At 35.8% G+C, this 17,504-nt stretch overlaps 1 long non-coding RNA gene across 1 annotated transcript in view; it reads right to left on the minus strand.

Annotated features, from left to right (window-relative positions):
* The window catches only part of LOC149918323 (uncharacterized), a 77,041-nt gene extending 62,606 nt beyond the window's left edge, over positions 1–14,435 (minus strand). The window contains exon 1 of the long non-coding RNA XR_016466543.1: positions 14,225–14,435. This is a non-coding gene — a long non-coding RNA (uncharacterized LOC149918323). The remainder of the gene's footprint in view (positions 1–14,224) is intronic.
* Positions 14,436–17,504: the final 3,069 nt, after the last annotated feature.

Below are 17,504 nucleotides of genomic sequence, written 5' to 3' on the forward strand. Positions count from 1 at the left end.
TTCTCAGATCTCTAAAATTACAATGCATTTTCTATAGAACAACATTAACTTTATCCATGTCAAACACTGGGAGTGTATACTTAGATAGCATTATGTACATTCACAGCATTAATGTATGTATCTTTCCATGTTCACGTCCAGAATACAGATAGCGTTGGGCCACTTTTAACCTCAATTCCTTGTATTCTCACTGCCCATTTGTGGTCTCCTGACTGACTATTTATTTCAAGCCAATAGGGATGTCAGGCAGGAAAACAATAGGGGAGAAGAGTTGCGCAGAGAAAGAAGCAGTGATGCTACTAGCTTCATGCACTCAGATGTGAAAATATAACCTTGAATACATCCACAGAGGCATCTTGGTCCCCTTCCAAGAGCTCCCAAACACATCATAAAGATTGAAAAAAACTTTACACTTTTTTCCTCAAAGCTTTAGTTTTTTGGTGGATCAATTAAGCCAGACCCCCTAAAATTTAGAGCAATTCTTCCACTTGCTATTTGGCAGGCTCTTGCCATAATTAGTGAGCATTTGTCTTTCTAAAATAGCTTAGGATATAATTTGTCAAATGATAAATGATGGTTATAAATCTGATCCCATTTGCAAATTCCAGGAACTCAAATAAAACAAACGGGGGGCCTTCAGCAAAGAAATAACACCTAATCACACATACCTTTTTAAAAGTTTGCATAGGTGGTGTGCACACTCAGACCTTGGAAGACAACAAGGCTTCAAATTAGCAAGTGTTGCTTGATGGAAGAAAACCTAAGCCTGCTTCTTCACAAACATTTTTCTTCACAATAATCTATTGAGCTTTTTTATCCCATTAGGGCTTAGAAATTCTCTTTTTGCACATAATGAAATCATTAACTCTAGCTGGCAAATTAACATGGCCTCTCATTGTCTGCTCTACACAGTGTGCAATCTCTCTTGAATGCAAGCAACCATCCCATTACATTACTATTTTGTGCCTAAAATGTTTCCTTTGTAATGTAGTTTGAATGCTAAAAGTATGTTGCTGAAGCAGCATAGTTTCATGAAACTGAGGAAGTTAGAAATTTGAAATTATCTTTACTCTCCCACTGTCTCATTGGTAATATTTTCTCCAAGTTACCTAAAACACAATGGCAATCTTCTGCATCTTCTATGCTCATTTTGAAAAAAAAAAAAATGAAACAGCCTATATGCACAAAACATTTTGAAGACCAAAAATACTGAAGATTATCATTGTTACAGCAGGAGTATTTTGTTTTGGTTTTCTTTAAATTTAATCACTACCTTAATTTAGGGTGCATGAGATTCACTGTCAGATTGGTGTAACTAGTTTACATTGATCCCTACTCACAATTTCTTGAAAACTTTGCATGGACATGAGATGTGACCTCAAGTTTATTATGATACATAGAGAAATTCTTGCTGGTAAAACCACATTATGAATGGATCTGGCTCTCAGAAAGACCATGAGATTGCCTTTGGAAATGTTTATCATAAAGAAATGTTACCCACTCATTCTTTAAGAGCCTTTCCATCCACAGACTGATATTAGAGGAAGCACTAACCAGCATGAGATTTTAATCCTGAAGGGCAAAAAAACCCCCAACAAATTCAGACCATACAAATCAACCAAACCCCATGGGTATGGAGACTGTACAACAACATTCACCAGTCACAAAAACAAAGAATGCAAGTGATTGAAAACAGCTCATTTTAAGCTACAATCATCCAATTTTTACAAAGGTAAAGGAACAATTTCAAAAAGGCGAGATAGAAAAGGGAAGTTTTCACAGGACAACCACGCAAAGAGAAGAAATGAAAAAGATATGAAGAAACACTTGTTATAAAAGGACTGTGCACACCCTATTTCTAAGAATGTCCCAGACATCTTCTGGTCAATTTGATTTTTTTTCCCCATTTTCTTTTCTGTTGCATGTTTCCTCATTCTTGTATTCTCTCATTATTTCCACTTGTTAAACTATTAGGCAAGATATTGATAATTACTAAAGAATTGTTACATTAATAAAGATTTGTTCTTTAAATTAAAAAGAGAATAAAGAAACCCTTGTCTGTGAATATTCTAGTGGCTCAAGCATGTGTTTGTGTTGACAAAGAGCAATTGCTTTTTATTGCACTGAGTGTTAACAGCTTTCATAGTCCCTAGCTCCACTGAATTGTGAACCTCTTGGCTCAGTTTTGCCAGGGCAATTTCTCTGCATTTGGTCTGTCCTAAGACCAGGCACTTTGCCATTCACACCCATTTTTTCTTTGCTTTATCATCTCCAAAGATAAAAATAGGCTCTTCAAAAGCACAGTAAACTGTGGTTCTCCAAATGCAATCAAGCCAATTCAAATTAGGCAAAACCAGAGAGCTTATTTATTGTTATGAACTGTACACAAGAAGTGGCTTAGAAAATAAAACAAATTAAATCTTTAAATATGAGAAGAAAATAGACTGATGGAGAGCACAGCTCTATAACATCTAGATGGAAGTCAGCCTTTTTCTGACATTGAGTGCATTTTGAAGAGGGAGAGGAGACAACTAAATGCATCCCTGATATTACCTTTTAATTCCAGCAGTGTTCCCTAGGACTTGGAAAGACATTTCAGAGTCCCATGGCTTCAGGTAGCCTTGACAGAGCCATGTCAATGTCAGTAGAAGTCCACACAGGTACAGATGGTATAAGACTCACAGCAAGGCTGTGGCCAGGTTTAAATCTGGTCTAAGCAGGTGCAATTTCCATACAGCGTATTAGGCCAAATGCAACAGCAGTGTGGGGAGGGAGGAAATTGCTCTTGTATTTATTTTGCTGTGGATTTCAGCCCAGAAGTTAGTGGGGAAGGAATTCCTACCCAAATTTGCTCTGAGAACTCCAAAAGATGTTCACAGAAACCAGACTTGCTTGGTACAGAAACTTATCAGTAATTTATCAGTAATGCTGAGGATTCAATGACCACCTTCCATATTAAAGCCTCCTGAAACTGAGGAGAGTTAGGCCAACGATAGCAGATTTGGGTTGAGTTTTGTCTACTTCCTGCTTAATTCTATTTAATGCTTATTAAACTATAGAGTTTTGGCCCTGAAATATATGAATACCTGAAATATGTTCAATACAGAGCCTGAAAGGAGGATGAAAAGCAGCAAAAATCATCCCACCATCTGTCAGTACAATTTGCTTTCCCAGCATAGTGTCTGTTTGGTGTATTCTCTAAATAACATCTACTTCCAAGTAATATAAGATGTTGTGAATAGACAAGCTTATTAGCACTTGTCATGTTTGATATAGGAAATACTGAAAAAAAAATACTCTCCTGTGCAGTTAAAAGCCTTGCAAAGAAGCAAGGAAACATAATGGATTTGCACCCTGTGAAAAGAAGTCACACTTAGTTGTATAAATTCTTTGGAAATATCCATGGCCATACAGAAAGAACCTATAATGGACATGGACAAAACAGATTCAGTTCCCCTCACTGTTGGGCTTCTTGAAGAAATTACAGATCTCTCTTCTCACTGTATTAGAAAGTCAGAATACATGGGGAAGTTGTGCTGGAATAGTTTAGATAGTTTGATCTGGTACAGGAGTACATATAAAGGGGATTAAATTCTTAACAGTGTTAGATAGACAGCCACACTCAGGAATAAGAGAGTGCAAGATTAATTTTCTATCTGATTATTCAGAAATTATGCTACACCATGTCTGCCCAAACAGAACTCAGCTGCCACTGTTCTTCCTTTCTTTGGAAAAACTCACACAGCAGTGTTCATCCTGTAGTTTTATTGCTGTGGCCCCTTTTAAAACGTATCTCCAACTCACCTCACACCCTGGATATCTCTGGATCTCTTTACCTGTACCGGAGAGCTAATTTAGAATAATGATAGCTTATCTTCCATAGGGCAGAGTAACCACTATAGAGATCATCAACCCATATCTCTACCCTGCACCTTGAGACCCACCACAGCGATGTTCTCCAGACTGCTCATGCTGCTCACACAGACAGTAAAACTGGAAATATGTGGTTAGATATGCCTGTTTGACACTGAAGTCAGTGTGCATCTCAGCACCCCTGATGCCTTAGCAAGCTGCTAAATGATTTAGGACATGCCAGACAAACTCAAATAGGTAATCTGCAGTCTGTTCAGGAGGCAACAACTTTGTCAGAAGACAGATGAGCCATGGATCATATAATCACTGATTCAGATGCTCACCTGAGTTCATCCACACAGACATATGCAAAATTTTTTCACAGTAACTGTTCTGCAAATCCAAAATCTGTACAAATCTCAAACAAAATAAAGACATTCCATTTTCAAGTGGTCTATGATAACACGCTTTTACATTTTTAGCCCCATACAACTACTAGAAAGAATCGATGTTCTGAAAAATATAGCCTCAGTGTTGTTGTTTTCCAACAACTTTGCACATTTTAATTATTTTCTCAAGATTTATGCCTTGTCTTTAGCCAATAAAAAGGATTTAAACTCTACAGAAAAAAAGTACCTTTAGAGAATTTACTCAGACGTGATGTTTGGACAGAAGTGATTAGTCCATCAGTTATACTCTCAGCTACATATCTGTGGAATATTTTTTTGCTTTCTAAAAAAATGTACTTGCTTGTGATGGAGATAGCATTGCATCTGAAATGGTCGCATTTTGTTTTGGATATGCTCTGGGCAGGAATACAACAGGGAACAGCAGTGCAATAATGATCTTGACATTTTCCAGCACCAGAGATTATCCTGCAATACAATACCACAGAGTACAAACAGCCCTTTTTCCAGAGATCTTTGATTCTCCAGAATTTCCAGGTTGCCAAATTTCATTATATTTTACAGCTGTTGACTTTGTATGAGCACACAATAAACTACAGCACTTTGCTGTTGTGTATCTAGAGAAGGACTGTGTCAGTTTTTTTAATAGACTAATTGCTGTATACAACAATACCATAATAGCACTTCTAACGAGTCTGCAAACTCTTTAAAAGTGCTCACTGTACTCTTTTTCAGAAGGTGCCAAAACATAATCAGAACACTAATTGCTACATCTACACTGAGAAGTTCTGCTAACAAAGCTTCGTCATTTCAGAGCAGAACAAAGTCACATCACCAGTTGACTTTTGTGCCAGAAAGACCTTTTGTAGTCACAGTTCTGCTGACAGAGGGAAAGTTGTATCAAATTAGCTTGAATTATTCAAACAAGTGGTACAAAAATTTGGCAGGAAAAAGAGAAAGGCAAGCAAACTAAATCACAGAACATTATGCAAGAGATCAGGACCCAGTTCAATTTTTTTTTTTAATTTGGGGGCCAAAAAGTACAAAACAATTCATATTTACACTCCTTATTTAGCCCTCTTCCCCTCAAAATGTGATGGTCACATCCAAGTTACCTGATATCTTTAGTATTCACTTCCACTCACACCCTCTGTAGATACCGTCTGCTAAATGCAGCCATAAGTAGGATGCAAACTGGACACAAAGAAGATAGGAAGTAAGAATTGAACAGTCTTAACGAATCTGTTTGATTCCAATCTTTGAGCCTATATACTAGTATAAAAACATTTTGCAACTACATCTCTTAGACATACTTCACCAAATAGCTTGGCCAGTGTATCTATGAGATGGCACGCACTCTACCTTTCAGATAACACATAAGGGTAGCTCTACTATTAGTCCTTCATAAGTTTGGAGATATTATTATTTAGGATTCAACTCCATTTTTTTTTTCCCCTTGTCTTTACTATTTATTTTACTTTTTTAGTGGCCAGTGCAAAGTTCACAGCTAACATTTGTCATCCTCTGTTGTTAGGGCTTATGCTCGTTTGCTACTCACAGTGTTACAGAGGCCAAAGACAGCCAGATCCACTTTTTCTTTTCAGTATCAGAAAGAATCATGATAATGTCACGAATCCACCCAGACCCCATGAAAAGATGTTAACACCTAAGTTTGGCTTACTTCCTTCATTAAATTAACACTATTAAAAAAAAAATGAGAGGACAGGCTGATTAATTCATCTTAATTTCTTTCAATTTTCATGGAATTGTGCTTATGGTAACTCAAAACAATCACCTCTGATTAATATATATTATACAATTAGAAACATGAACAAGCTTTTTCAGTGTAGCCAATTAATCCAAACACTTTCCTGTAACATCACATCTCATTTTCCATGGACATTTTAATAATTTTTGAGCACTATTTACATGCAGCAAACTTAAGCTTGTATAATTTTTTATTTTAGTAATTATTTTAAGTAGGCTTGGTTTCCTGTTTGAGTATAGTTAAGGCACTGGATACACATCTCATGTACTTGTTTTGGGGATGAGATCTTCAGGATACCCCTGGGTATTTCACTGAGCTCATGACTTAGTACAACTCAAGATCTGAATCATGAAGATGTAACTTGCAGATTAGAAAATCCCTGAGCCACAGGCAGAGAAGAACATTTAGGACACTGCATGCTTTCCTGTTCTTATATCTTCTCCAGACATTCACTACCATCCTCTGTTGGAGACAGGGTACTGAGCTAAGTGTGCTTTTGCTATGGACTACTACAGGCATTATTGTGTTCCCAAAAGAGTATAATCACAGCAGTATTGCTCTGCTTAAGCTAATTGTTTTTGCCTTTCAGCAGGAATAATTAATTTGTCTTTGGCAGTAACACAAATATATTGCTTGTTGATTCAAAGCTGGATGGATCACAGGTAACTTAGTGTTCCTTCATCAGGCTGTACTGCTCAGCTTAACTTGATGTTCACTCAAACTCCTTTTAAGAAGAGGAGTACTTTTGATACAGAGGAGCAAGTACATTCATTCTTTACTTCTTTGTAACCTCTATATCATTTTCATGATCATAGCACTCATCCTGCAACGTTGCCACGAGACAAAAAAGTTAGAATTGCTCGTTTTAAAGGTATGGATATTAAAGTATATAGAAGAATACAAATACAAGGGATCCTTGCATTCGTGTAGTTTTCATTAGATTTTCCACATTCATTATTGTGGAAGGAACAAAAATGAAAGTGAATAGCCCTAAAAAAGAAAAAACTAAAAATTAAAACCCATCCCTGAAAAAATGCTACCAATGTATTTTATTAAATATTTTTAGCTTTAAGTTATTTTATAATTTTTAGCCAAACCTCAGTGTGGGAAATCTGTGTTCACTAGTTAGAAAGCTACCTGAGCAACAGTTTTTTTTAATCTTCAGCCAGTCAGCAGTTTGAAAACTAGAATAAGCAAGGAGAGAATGTCTTCACTTCTGTACCCACACGAGGCCTGGAAAGGACTGAAATTTGAGATCACTGAAAATCAATTTCAGCTGCACTAGTGTCCTTAAGTAAAATAGTAATAAAATTTAGTTTCCTGTTTTGATTAATAAAAATGTAAGCACAAGATATATAATATGAATTCCCAATTCAGATTCAAAATGTAAAACCCACTCTCCACTACTATTTCAATCTACTTTATTTTTGCAGACTGACTTGGTAAGTAAGCAATATATAGAGAAACACCTTTCATTATCATTAGCAAAGAAAGGCCAAGATCACCAACCCAAGTCATGTTTCATTTTACCTGTACTTTAAGCTATAGTTCTACTGTTGTGCTCTGGCCCCTGGACAAATTCTTCCTTGAAGCACTGTCATAATCTTTCAGTATAATATACTTATTCATTTCAAAATCATTGCACAATTTCTTTGTTTCTCTAGGAGTCCTGATGAGAAAATTCATTTGTTGTAGCCCTTAATGCACCAAAAAAGGCAAGGAAATATAATCATCTTGTAAGAACTCTGAAGCACTTCCAGATGGACTGGATAATACAAAAAGTAGTTACCATCAGTCTTGCATGATACAATGAATGGCAGATGGTGCAATAAACAAAGGAAAAACTGAATTCACTGGTAACGTGGCTTCAACATACGGCCTTATAGGTACACCAAATGGTTGTGCTTTTCCACATAGGCAATGGAAGTAAAAACAAGCCAACAAGGAAAGAAAACACTTATTTGAATACTCTTCAGGAGATTCTTGCTACTATAAAAACATACCCAATCCTGATATTCTAAAGACTCATCTTACCTCTACAGTAGTTCTGACAAAAGCTGGATCTTATCCTATATAACTATTACTATAGCTGTCCTTTTTATAAAGTCATACTAATCGCAAATAAGTATATGCAAATTCTGACTTATTTACTTTCTTATTTTCTTCTCAGATCCCCTCTGAAGTAGAATTTATGTTTGAAACTTCAGTGTTATTTTTATGTTCTGCTTTTATCTGGATTTGCGATCACAAGCTGCAAGTTAATTCTGGAATGCTTTTTTGAGAGATAATCATGAACTTCTTCACAGCTTTTCACAAATTACACAATACACTGCACCTTGCAGCTTTGTAATCTTTTTCAAGTTTCTTCACTGAAGACACTTTTATTGACAGTCAATTCAATAAGTAAGAGAGATCTTTGAGCACATAATTCACAGTCTAAGAAGAGCTTGAGAACAATCAAACATTTTACTTCTCCTGTGCTGCATTTTTAACAGAAGGTTATGACAATGATCTAATTAGAGGAGCAATTCATATTTTGAAATCACCTTTAATTTTGATGCTAGAGTGCCAGTAAAAGCCATTAGCTATTAATTCAGATTCACCAGCTATTTGGACAATGTAGAACTTAATACTTCTTTTCTAGTTAGTTGTACTGAGAAATATTAGTGTGAAAGTTCACTTAGTCACTCACAAAAGTTACTTGTCTTTTCATTGCTAGGTCATTCATGTTCATCTCTTTTTATTTCCATTGCTTCTAGAGAAAAGAATTTTTATTCTCATATAATTCCAACCCCAAAGGCCTTACTACTAAAGTAAGGAACAGGTGTAACATACCTTACTCAAATACAAAATATCTATATAGTTGACAAAGCCTTTCCACAAGTATACCCTTCAAGACAGATGCTCACAGGAAAACCAAGTGGGCAATGACCCAGTGAGTCTTGAAACTGTATTTATGCACAGTGCATATGTATATGCATGGTAAATTATCATGCAGAACTACATGATTTTTTAAGCAAAGCCAGTTCCTGAAACAGGTAGTATCCCTCCTTCCCCAGAGACAACTGAAGAGTTGTGGACAACTTGTAATTCACCAGTCTCGACCAGACCCCAGTAGTGATGGACCACTTCTGAATCACATCTAGAAATAACAATCCCCCTGAATTCTTCTCAAAGATACCAGCCTTAAACCAAAACCTTGCCACATATAAACCTCACATCTCATTGCATTGGTTTTGGACAAAATTCTCACTTACACTAGGTGCACAAATCATGGTCCTGGCTGATAATACTAGACAGTGGATACAGGTACACTAGAACAGTTTATTTCTGGCCATCACTCCATTTAGTGGTTTCTTCCCTCAAGATATCTCAGAAACAAGCTACAGACTGAGACTTATTTCAGCATGCCTCATTATCTGCTTAGACAGATCCATCGTAAATGGAATTAAACTTACAGAACAAAGGAAAGAACACAAAAAAAAACCCTTCATGTTGAACACAGAGGTATAGAACTGAGTACCAGAAAGTAACTAAAATTTATTTTTTTGCATTCAAAGAAGGCACTCAAGCCTCACCCATTTTGAAGTCATTGTTGATGTTACTTAAATTTCTAGTTCTTCTTTAACATAGTTAAGTTTGGTTTTTTTATTCCAAAAGAGAAAAAATAACATTTTATGATGAACTATTAAATTAATATTATTTCTTGAAATAATATCAGATTCATTTTCCATATTGTATTGTTTTGAAAAGGAAAAGTTCCAAGTGACAGCAAGTCCTTCCATTGCAGGGACTGGAAATGTAGAATGGGGAAAAACATGGAGCCAACATGAGAATGAAGGAAGCTTAAATAAAGGAATGACTACAAGGAATATTAAGAGTAAATAAACAGTAAATTTGTTGATAAGGCTTGAAGTTTACTTGCTAATATGCAAAGATGTTTTTTTGACATCATAATTTACACCAGTGACTAACAATGTGTGTTTTACAAGCACGTGAAACATTTCCCCCTCTTACACGCAGACTTGAGAAGTTGTGAGAAATAAGTGAGCAGTGAGCACACTATCTGAAGATGACAGAAAGCCTTAAATAATCATTGTCAATAAAATGTCTTTCTATTGTCAAGAAAATGTGAAATATTGACAAAGTGGTAACTTCAAGTGACTGATGTGCATTAGCAGAACTGTGCATGAGAAGTATCAAAGGTACCTCCCACAGTGTAGCTAGCTCTACCTATCATTAATACCTGATTTTAATAAGCATTAAAATTCATGCAAACACTTTGAAATAAGGACAAAAACTACAAAAAAACTCTTTGGGATGTAAACTAGACAAGTTAGCATAAAAATTAGTTGATAGATCCTGAACTGGCATGAATCAACGTGTCTAACTAGAAGTCAAAATGATTAGGTATAATTACACCATTTAAGTTCATAATTCTTTCTTTTCCCCTTGAGAGATTAATTTTATTCCCCCAATGTCGAAAAAAGGATGAGAACATCTTGTTTCATTATAAATATTCAAGGCAAAACAGGTACCCTGTGCACATGGATGTCATTACTAGTAGGCTGAAGTCTTTGATTGAATAGGTTAGGAAGAAGAGTTTTCTGGAAAGTAAAGTTTTTCCTGTTTTCTCATCACATATGCACAAGACCTTAATGTAAATAACTGCTGGGGGGTAAGCTGTATACACATATATGCAGCAGTAATTCCAGAAGAATTCTTTATCTGCAGTAATTTACAAAAGATGGGCTTCTGTCTTGTCTCTAACTGTAACAGCACAGTGCCATTCATTTCCTGGGCAGTGTTGATATATACCTTAAGATAAATCTGAGTAGAAAAGTAATAACTTGGCTACGTATTAAAATTAACACCAAGCTGAAAAGAAACCCTAAATCCTTAAGCATCAGTACATTCTTAGCATTACCATAATGTGCTGGGGGAAAAGTTATAGATCATCTCAGAAACAGCAATCACCCTAATCTGGTGGGTTGCAGCACCACTCATGACAGGGAGCTTAAAACTGGATAATCTTTTCCAGCTTAAGCTATTCTATGTTCCCATGATCCTGTGATCACCTTTCTCCCTTTGTTTGCTACAGACTTGTCCCCCCCTATGATTTCAAATATTATTTTTTCTTTCCTGCCACATTTTAGGATAAGGGTGGTACCATCTGCTGTAGATCCGATTTATTTTTCCTACTGTGGGCTAACAAGATCCACTACAGCTGGGAAATTCTGACCAATCCCAGCTCACACATCTGGATTTGCAGTCTGAACCAGGCAGCAGAAAAGCTTCCTTACTTTTTTTTAATCCTGTGCCTGAAATACAGCAGTCTTTTCCTCAGTATTGCCAGACACAGCATAGCACATCTTCTACCATGAATACTTTTTGGCAGTAGAGGCAAAGCTCACATCTTTACACTGCATTTCTTCCCACATGCTTCTTTTCTTACACATCTCAATCTGCAGTGAGTCACTCTGATATAGGTATGCAGAAGTAAAGCTGTTGACAGAACTAAACAAATTGCATGCAGTGTTGCTTACATACTGATATATAATCCAAGTAACACAGCATTAAAAGAGGAACCACTATACTGTATATTTACAAGGCAGCTATGCTGAATTTATGAACAGCTATGCAGTCAAATTGCTTGATAACCATATTTATTATACCAGATGCATCTACAGATATAATTACTAATTAGACACAGCAAATACAGGGATGATAGTCTGGAGTAAATAATCTCATTCTTGAATGTAAATCAAAAGCCTAACTAACTTTAAAATGAAGTGTTGACATTTCAGATTTGAATGGCCATGCTTTCTCTAGAAATTCGGAACCTGTACTGCACTGTGTTCAGATGGAAGTAAACCAGTTTTGTTTTTTTTTTTTTTTTATGTTCTGTCCTTTTTTGTGGATTTCTTTTTTAAATCAGAATATAAAATCTGTTGCTCCAATGTTCTGGACAGCAGAATGTTGAATAGATGTGTAGAAAATGAAATGGCATTTGTAATTCTTCCAGAAAGTCTGCAACATGATTTAGACATGCTGACTTCTAGAATATTGTACAATAAGTATTTTAAATGCACTGAAAACGTAGCAATCCTTGGCAAAAAAAAAAAAAGGTAATCCAATACATCAAGAATAGTGATAGGCATTGAAATCAATTTCGTCTTTGCAGCAGAGATAAAACAATCAATATCACTGTCCTAAGATACTTTATGATACCAATAGTTGCTAATCCCCAATCTTAGAGTGAAAGCTTACTCAAGTCATCCCAATGAAATCTGATACTTTCAAGAAGATCAAGAAGTTGAATATCACCATATGTAGCATTATGCCAATAGCATTATGTCACACAACAATGATTAATTAGAATATAGACAATCAATGAGGCATATTTCTCAACTTCCTTGGCACAGAGGGCGTGTTTACTGAATAACATAAATGAGAGTTCACTAAAATAACGGAAAGTCTGCCTAGAGTGGAGCAAACTGCTTGTTATAAACTTCAGAAATTGTGGTTTTTCTTTTTAACTTGTAAACGGTGCACAAATGGCACATCTCTTTTCATACATCTGTGTGATTGGAAAGCGCTCAAATATTTAATTATACCATATTTCAGTCAAGTAGTTTCTGAGTGGTTTTACTTAATTCATTGACTGTTATCATTGTACAGTGCAAACAATGAATCTTTTGGACATTTGAAAGTAAAACATACTGAAATTTCTTGAATTCATATAAAGTTTCTATTCTCTATGATCCCACTTGATGTAACAGAAACTGTTATTGCAGAATAAACTTCTGTATTTTGGTTCAGTTTTGTCAAATATTACTCCCATGGATTTTCCAAAAAACATTTTTTTTTTAAATGTAATTTGCTTAACCCTTATACAGAAGGACAAAGCCAGTTCTAAATTACAAAAAAAAAAAAGTGATCTCTTCAATCCAGTTAAAGGAAAAAAGATTTACTTACCTGTGCCAAGAATCAGAGCTCATTGAATACTCCAGAAGGAAGGATCCCCAACTATAAATCCTCCTTTTGTAGTAGCTAGCCCTTAAATGAGGTTTAGGGAGGGGTGGAACCAGGTTCCATCCCCCCAGGTCACACAAGTAGATTGCTTTTACCTGTGCTCCCAGGGCTGCCTGTTTGCCCCTTCACCAGGTGCTCAATCATTGGTTCAGGACATGACTTAGCAATTCCCACACAACCATTGCAACAAAATTCCCTTTAGTGCATCTCTTACATGAGGTATTAAGTAGTGATACGAAGGAATACTGTTAGGAGATAAATCTTTTTCTTAAGATGGAAACTCAAAAGAACTGTAGATACCAACAATTTTGAAAGGGATAACAGAACTACTCAGGTAATTATATTCTTGTCAGCCTGATCAATACATCCAGATCAAAATAATAGAACAGCTGACAAGTGATTCAATTAATGAAAAATTAGAAGAGTAAGATAATCACTGTCAATCAACAAAAAAAAAAGATCTTGTCAAACTAACTTTGTATTGTGAGCAAGATTAAAAGTTTGGCTTGTAAAAATCAACATCACCACTGTAACAGACTGCTGAATTTTTAATACACAATTAAAACAACAACAACAACACTACAAATTCTCTAACCCTCAAGTTTCATCAAATAATTGTGAAAGAGAATTTGTCCATAGTTGCTGCATTCACTTGATCTCAAACCACAAATGCCCTGTCTATCAAACCATCATATGACCTAGGCCAACGATCTAGAACTGTGTTTCTAGAATCACTAATTCTAAGTTGTTAACCCAGATGGCAAATAATTCATAAAAATATAACTTTATAAATACTATGTAAGTACAGACAGGTCACTTCTACAGATATGCTTGCACCTGTGATTAAGCAAGCATGTTTTATGAAGTGCAAGGTCATTTGCCACTTGTGCCATGGTTTTTAGCCGTTGATACGGGGTAAGTAAATTCATCTTAAATTCATCTCACAGAAAATCAGTTCTGAAAGATAAATAATTAAGAACATTTGCAAATCCTCAGAATGATCTTTCAGAGTATTAATAATCAAGTGATATAATATATATTTTGGAAATAGAAAGGGCTTACTATATAATCAGTGAATATACAGATGTCATAATTATGAAATAAACAAGAGTTTGGCTAAGAAGGTCATTATAACAAAAAGAGAATAAATAAGAGTACTTACCCTTGTCCTGGGCTTGCTGTAAAACTCCAAACGAGGGATTTCCAGAAAGAGATCCTTCCCTACTGGTAGTCAGGTCAGAAATGGGGCTAGGAGAGATGGAGCCAGGCTTCACCCCTTCCAGCAGCACAGGTGAATTGCCTTCACCTGTGCTCCCAGGGTTGACTCATTGCTCGCCTCAGGTGATCAATCAGAGGTTCAGGCCATGATTCAGCAGTTCCCTACACTCATTAAGAAGGAAAGAGAAATATGATACTACATCCAGCTCCTGTAAAGAAGAAAGTTTCTAGAAATCTGGGTTCCATTTTTCAATCAATGGCTGAAAAACTGCTGAAAAAGAGAGCGCCTAGAGAACAGCCTTGAGAATATGCAAAAGATTAAAGATTACAGTGAAGAATTTCAGTAGGTCTATATATTTATCTTATGAAAAAAAAGAACTATTGCATAAATACAGTCTCAGAGAACTGGAGTGTAAACTTGGAATGTGATAATAAAAGACTTTGAGACTCTACATCTATATGGTAAATGGAAAGCCAAATCAGATTCTTGGAATGCTTCTAACTTTTCTGTGGAGAAGAAAATATCAATGTCAGCACTAAATGCAACGTGTTTTCCTGAATCTAGAGAAAATTTGGCAGAGGTCTGCTGTTGTTCTCTGACAGACAAAAGGAAAAAGAGACTAGTATGGAATAAGAAGTTACACACAGCAGTTTATTGGGACATATCTTATTTTTCCACATGAGAATTTGCACTCATTGAGTGCCTGCAAAAGACAAGCTAAGAAAAAGCAAAAGAAAATCTCAATCTGATCTGTATGCATCACATAGACAAATGTTTTCCAAGGCCACCACTGAGATTTTTCTAAAACGAAGTATCCAGATTGATTCCTTTAAAAGATTGAAGCTGGTTGTTCTGTGACACAGATTATCTTCCTGAAGAAGGTGATCAGCCACTCACAGCAATGTGTGTTGCACATCATTAGATAATGATACACACCATTGCTATGGTCTATCTCCTGCAAACTCTGGAGACATGCAGCATTTCTCCTGCTGGATACACTTATCTTTCTCTTGTTCCTAAACCTTTACGTGACTCTCATGTGTCCAATTAGCTTCTCATTTGCTTCATTTTAATTCCTGACACCTTTTTCAAAATGAGTTAGGTATTTCATACTGAGGTTACTAAGATAACAAATGGAGGCCTGATCAAACTCTGAGTACAGGCTTTCTTTAAAGCTCTAATACTTTAAATTTTAGGCATCTATGCTTTTATCAAAGAGCCACAATGAAGGCTCCAGGGTCATCATTATCCTTTCAGGATGAACACTAGTCTCTGCCTTTATTTCCTTTTCTGGGTGACAGCTCTGAAGGGCTGACATTAATCACCAACAATCTCATGATAGCATGTAATTGCATATATCAAAAAATATTCATCCCGGGGGCAGCTGTCAGTGCTAGAACACTAGATATCAATCCAGTTAAATTCTAGCATGGAGGTAATTGTTTGCCACTCAGTCCAAGGAAGTGAATGACATTAATGCTCTGTCCCACAAGTAACCTTTATGTCACCTGGCCTCTATCAAGTAATTAGAAGGATTCTGAGCATATCCCATGTCAATCACATAGATTCAATATACTGATCTAAACACAGCCTCACGTGGAAATATGAAAACTGTATTTACCCAAACATAGTTTTTTCTCTATGATTCTGTTGGGGAAAAAAAGAAAAGAAGGAGGAACTTTATACAAGTAGGGTTGCTCTTTTAGGTCAAAAGGCACAGTGAGCATGAAAGAATAGAAAAATGCAAAATATGTTCCTGTCTTTTATATAAAACCATTTGATCACTGGCATATATGTCTATTTAATCAGTAAAAGCAACTATTGGTGCATGTGGAAGTGAAAGTCCAACTTTGTGTTCATGGAAAAAGTAATTCACATGACACTGTCCCAGTGCTGTACAAGGTAGTTTTCAACACCCTAGTGCTATAATTATAGGTTCTTTAATTAGCAAAGAATACTGCAATTAGTGTCTTTGCGCATTCCAGACATCATTACTGCTACGTTACCCATGCTCTTCACTTGCTTCAGTGGTTTCAAATTAAGTATAGATCACATTCAAGGTTCCTCTTTTAACTTTTAAAATTCTGCATTGGCTAGATTAATATTATGATCTAAATATCATCTGCTACTGAAGTCATTTTATTTTTTTCTTGAGTAATATGTTCTGTCTTTTTTAGTTACACTTTTCTTTAGATATTTTTTCCATATGCATTATGATTTGCTCAAATTTAATATAAATTTCATATTAAATGCAGTTGTTTATGACTATTTCTAGTTTTCCGGTTTAATTCTGGCTTACAGTTATCTATGCTGAACTTCAATGATGCATTTAGCTGTTGCAAAAGAGATTTTTTAAAAATTTCATTTGGTACACATGGTGAAATCTAAGCTCTAGAAAATACATGCATTATAATTCTTGATGCTAAAATTTATTTATGTCAAAAGCTTGCACCCAATTTGTTTTATTAATAACCTGCACTGTAATGGATACTTTTTGTATTCCTCTCCCCAAGACAGTACCTTTAGCTTCCAGCATGCTGCTTAGCTGTACTTATATGCAGTTTTTCATGGACTTTACATTTAAAAGCTGTATTACCTTGTCTTAGTAAGGATCAGTTCCATCTCAAGACCACATCTGACTCTTTCAAAAAAAAAAAAAAAAAAAGGCCTGATTTGAAGCAAATTAGAGTGAATGGGTGTTTGCATTTTTCTTTCATGCTGTTGACATGGGAAGGCTGGTCACAACCTCAGAATTCAGAACATTTTCTGCTTTGTCTACTGTTGAAGCTGCCATTTGGGATAGCACTCACTAGCTGAAAAGCATATATTACCCATGAACGTATTTGACCTCCTCTCTCAAGAGTTTTGTTTTGTTTCGAGAAGAGAGATAGAGGCTTTTAGGACCTCTGTTTTAAACATCTATTTTTAGAAAGGATGTTTTGCACCCTAAGAGCATCTGTTTCCCTCCATTTATAGCAAATGCAGCCTAGGATGTACTTAATGTAATTTAGACCCAAAGCTAATATTGTCAGATAAAATCCATTCGGTCCACTCTTATTTCACAATCTTGTAGTTCTCCAGGACCAAGATCACAGAATTGTTTTTAAATGCACTTTTTGCAGGATTTTTTTGCCATGAAAACAGATCATTTAAAGATGATCTCTGCAAAAGAATGATCATATGCTAAAGACAAGCATACGTACATCCATGAAAGGCAAAATTA

Source organism: Phasianus colchicus, chromosome 4 (assembly GCF_987193195.1).
Source record: "Phasianus colchicus chromosome 4, bPhaCol1.hap1.1, whole genome shotgun sequence".
NCBI classification, from domain to species: domain Eukaryota; kingdom Metazoa; phylum Chordata; class Aves; order Galliformes; family Phasianidae; genus Phasianus; species Phasianus colchicus.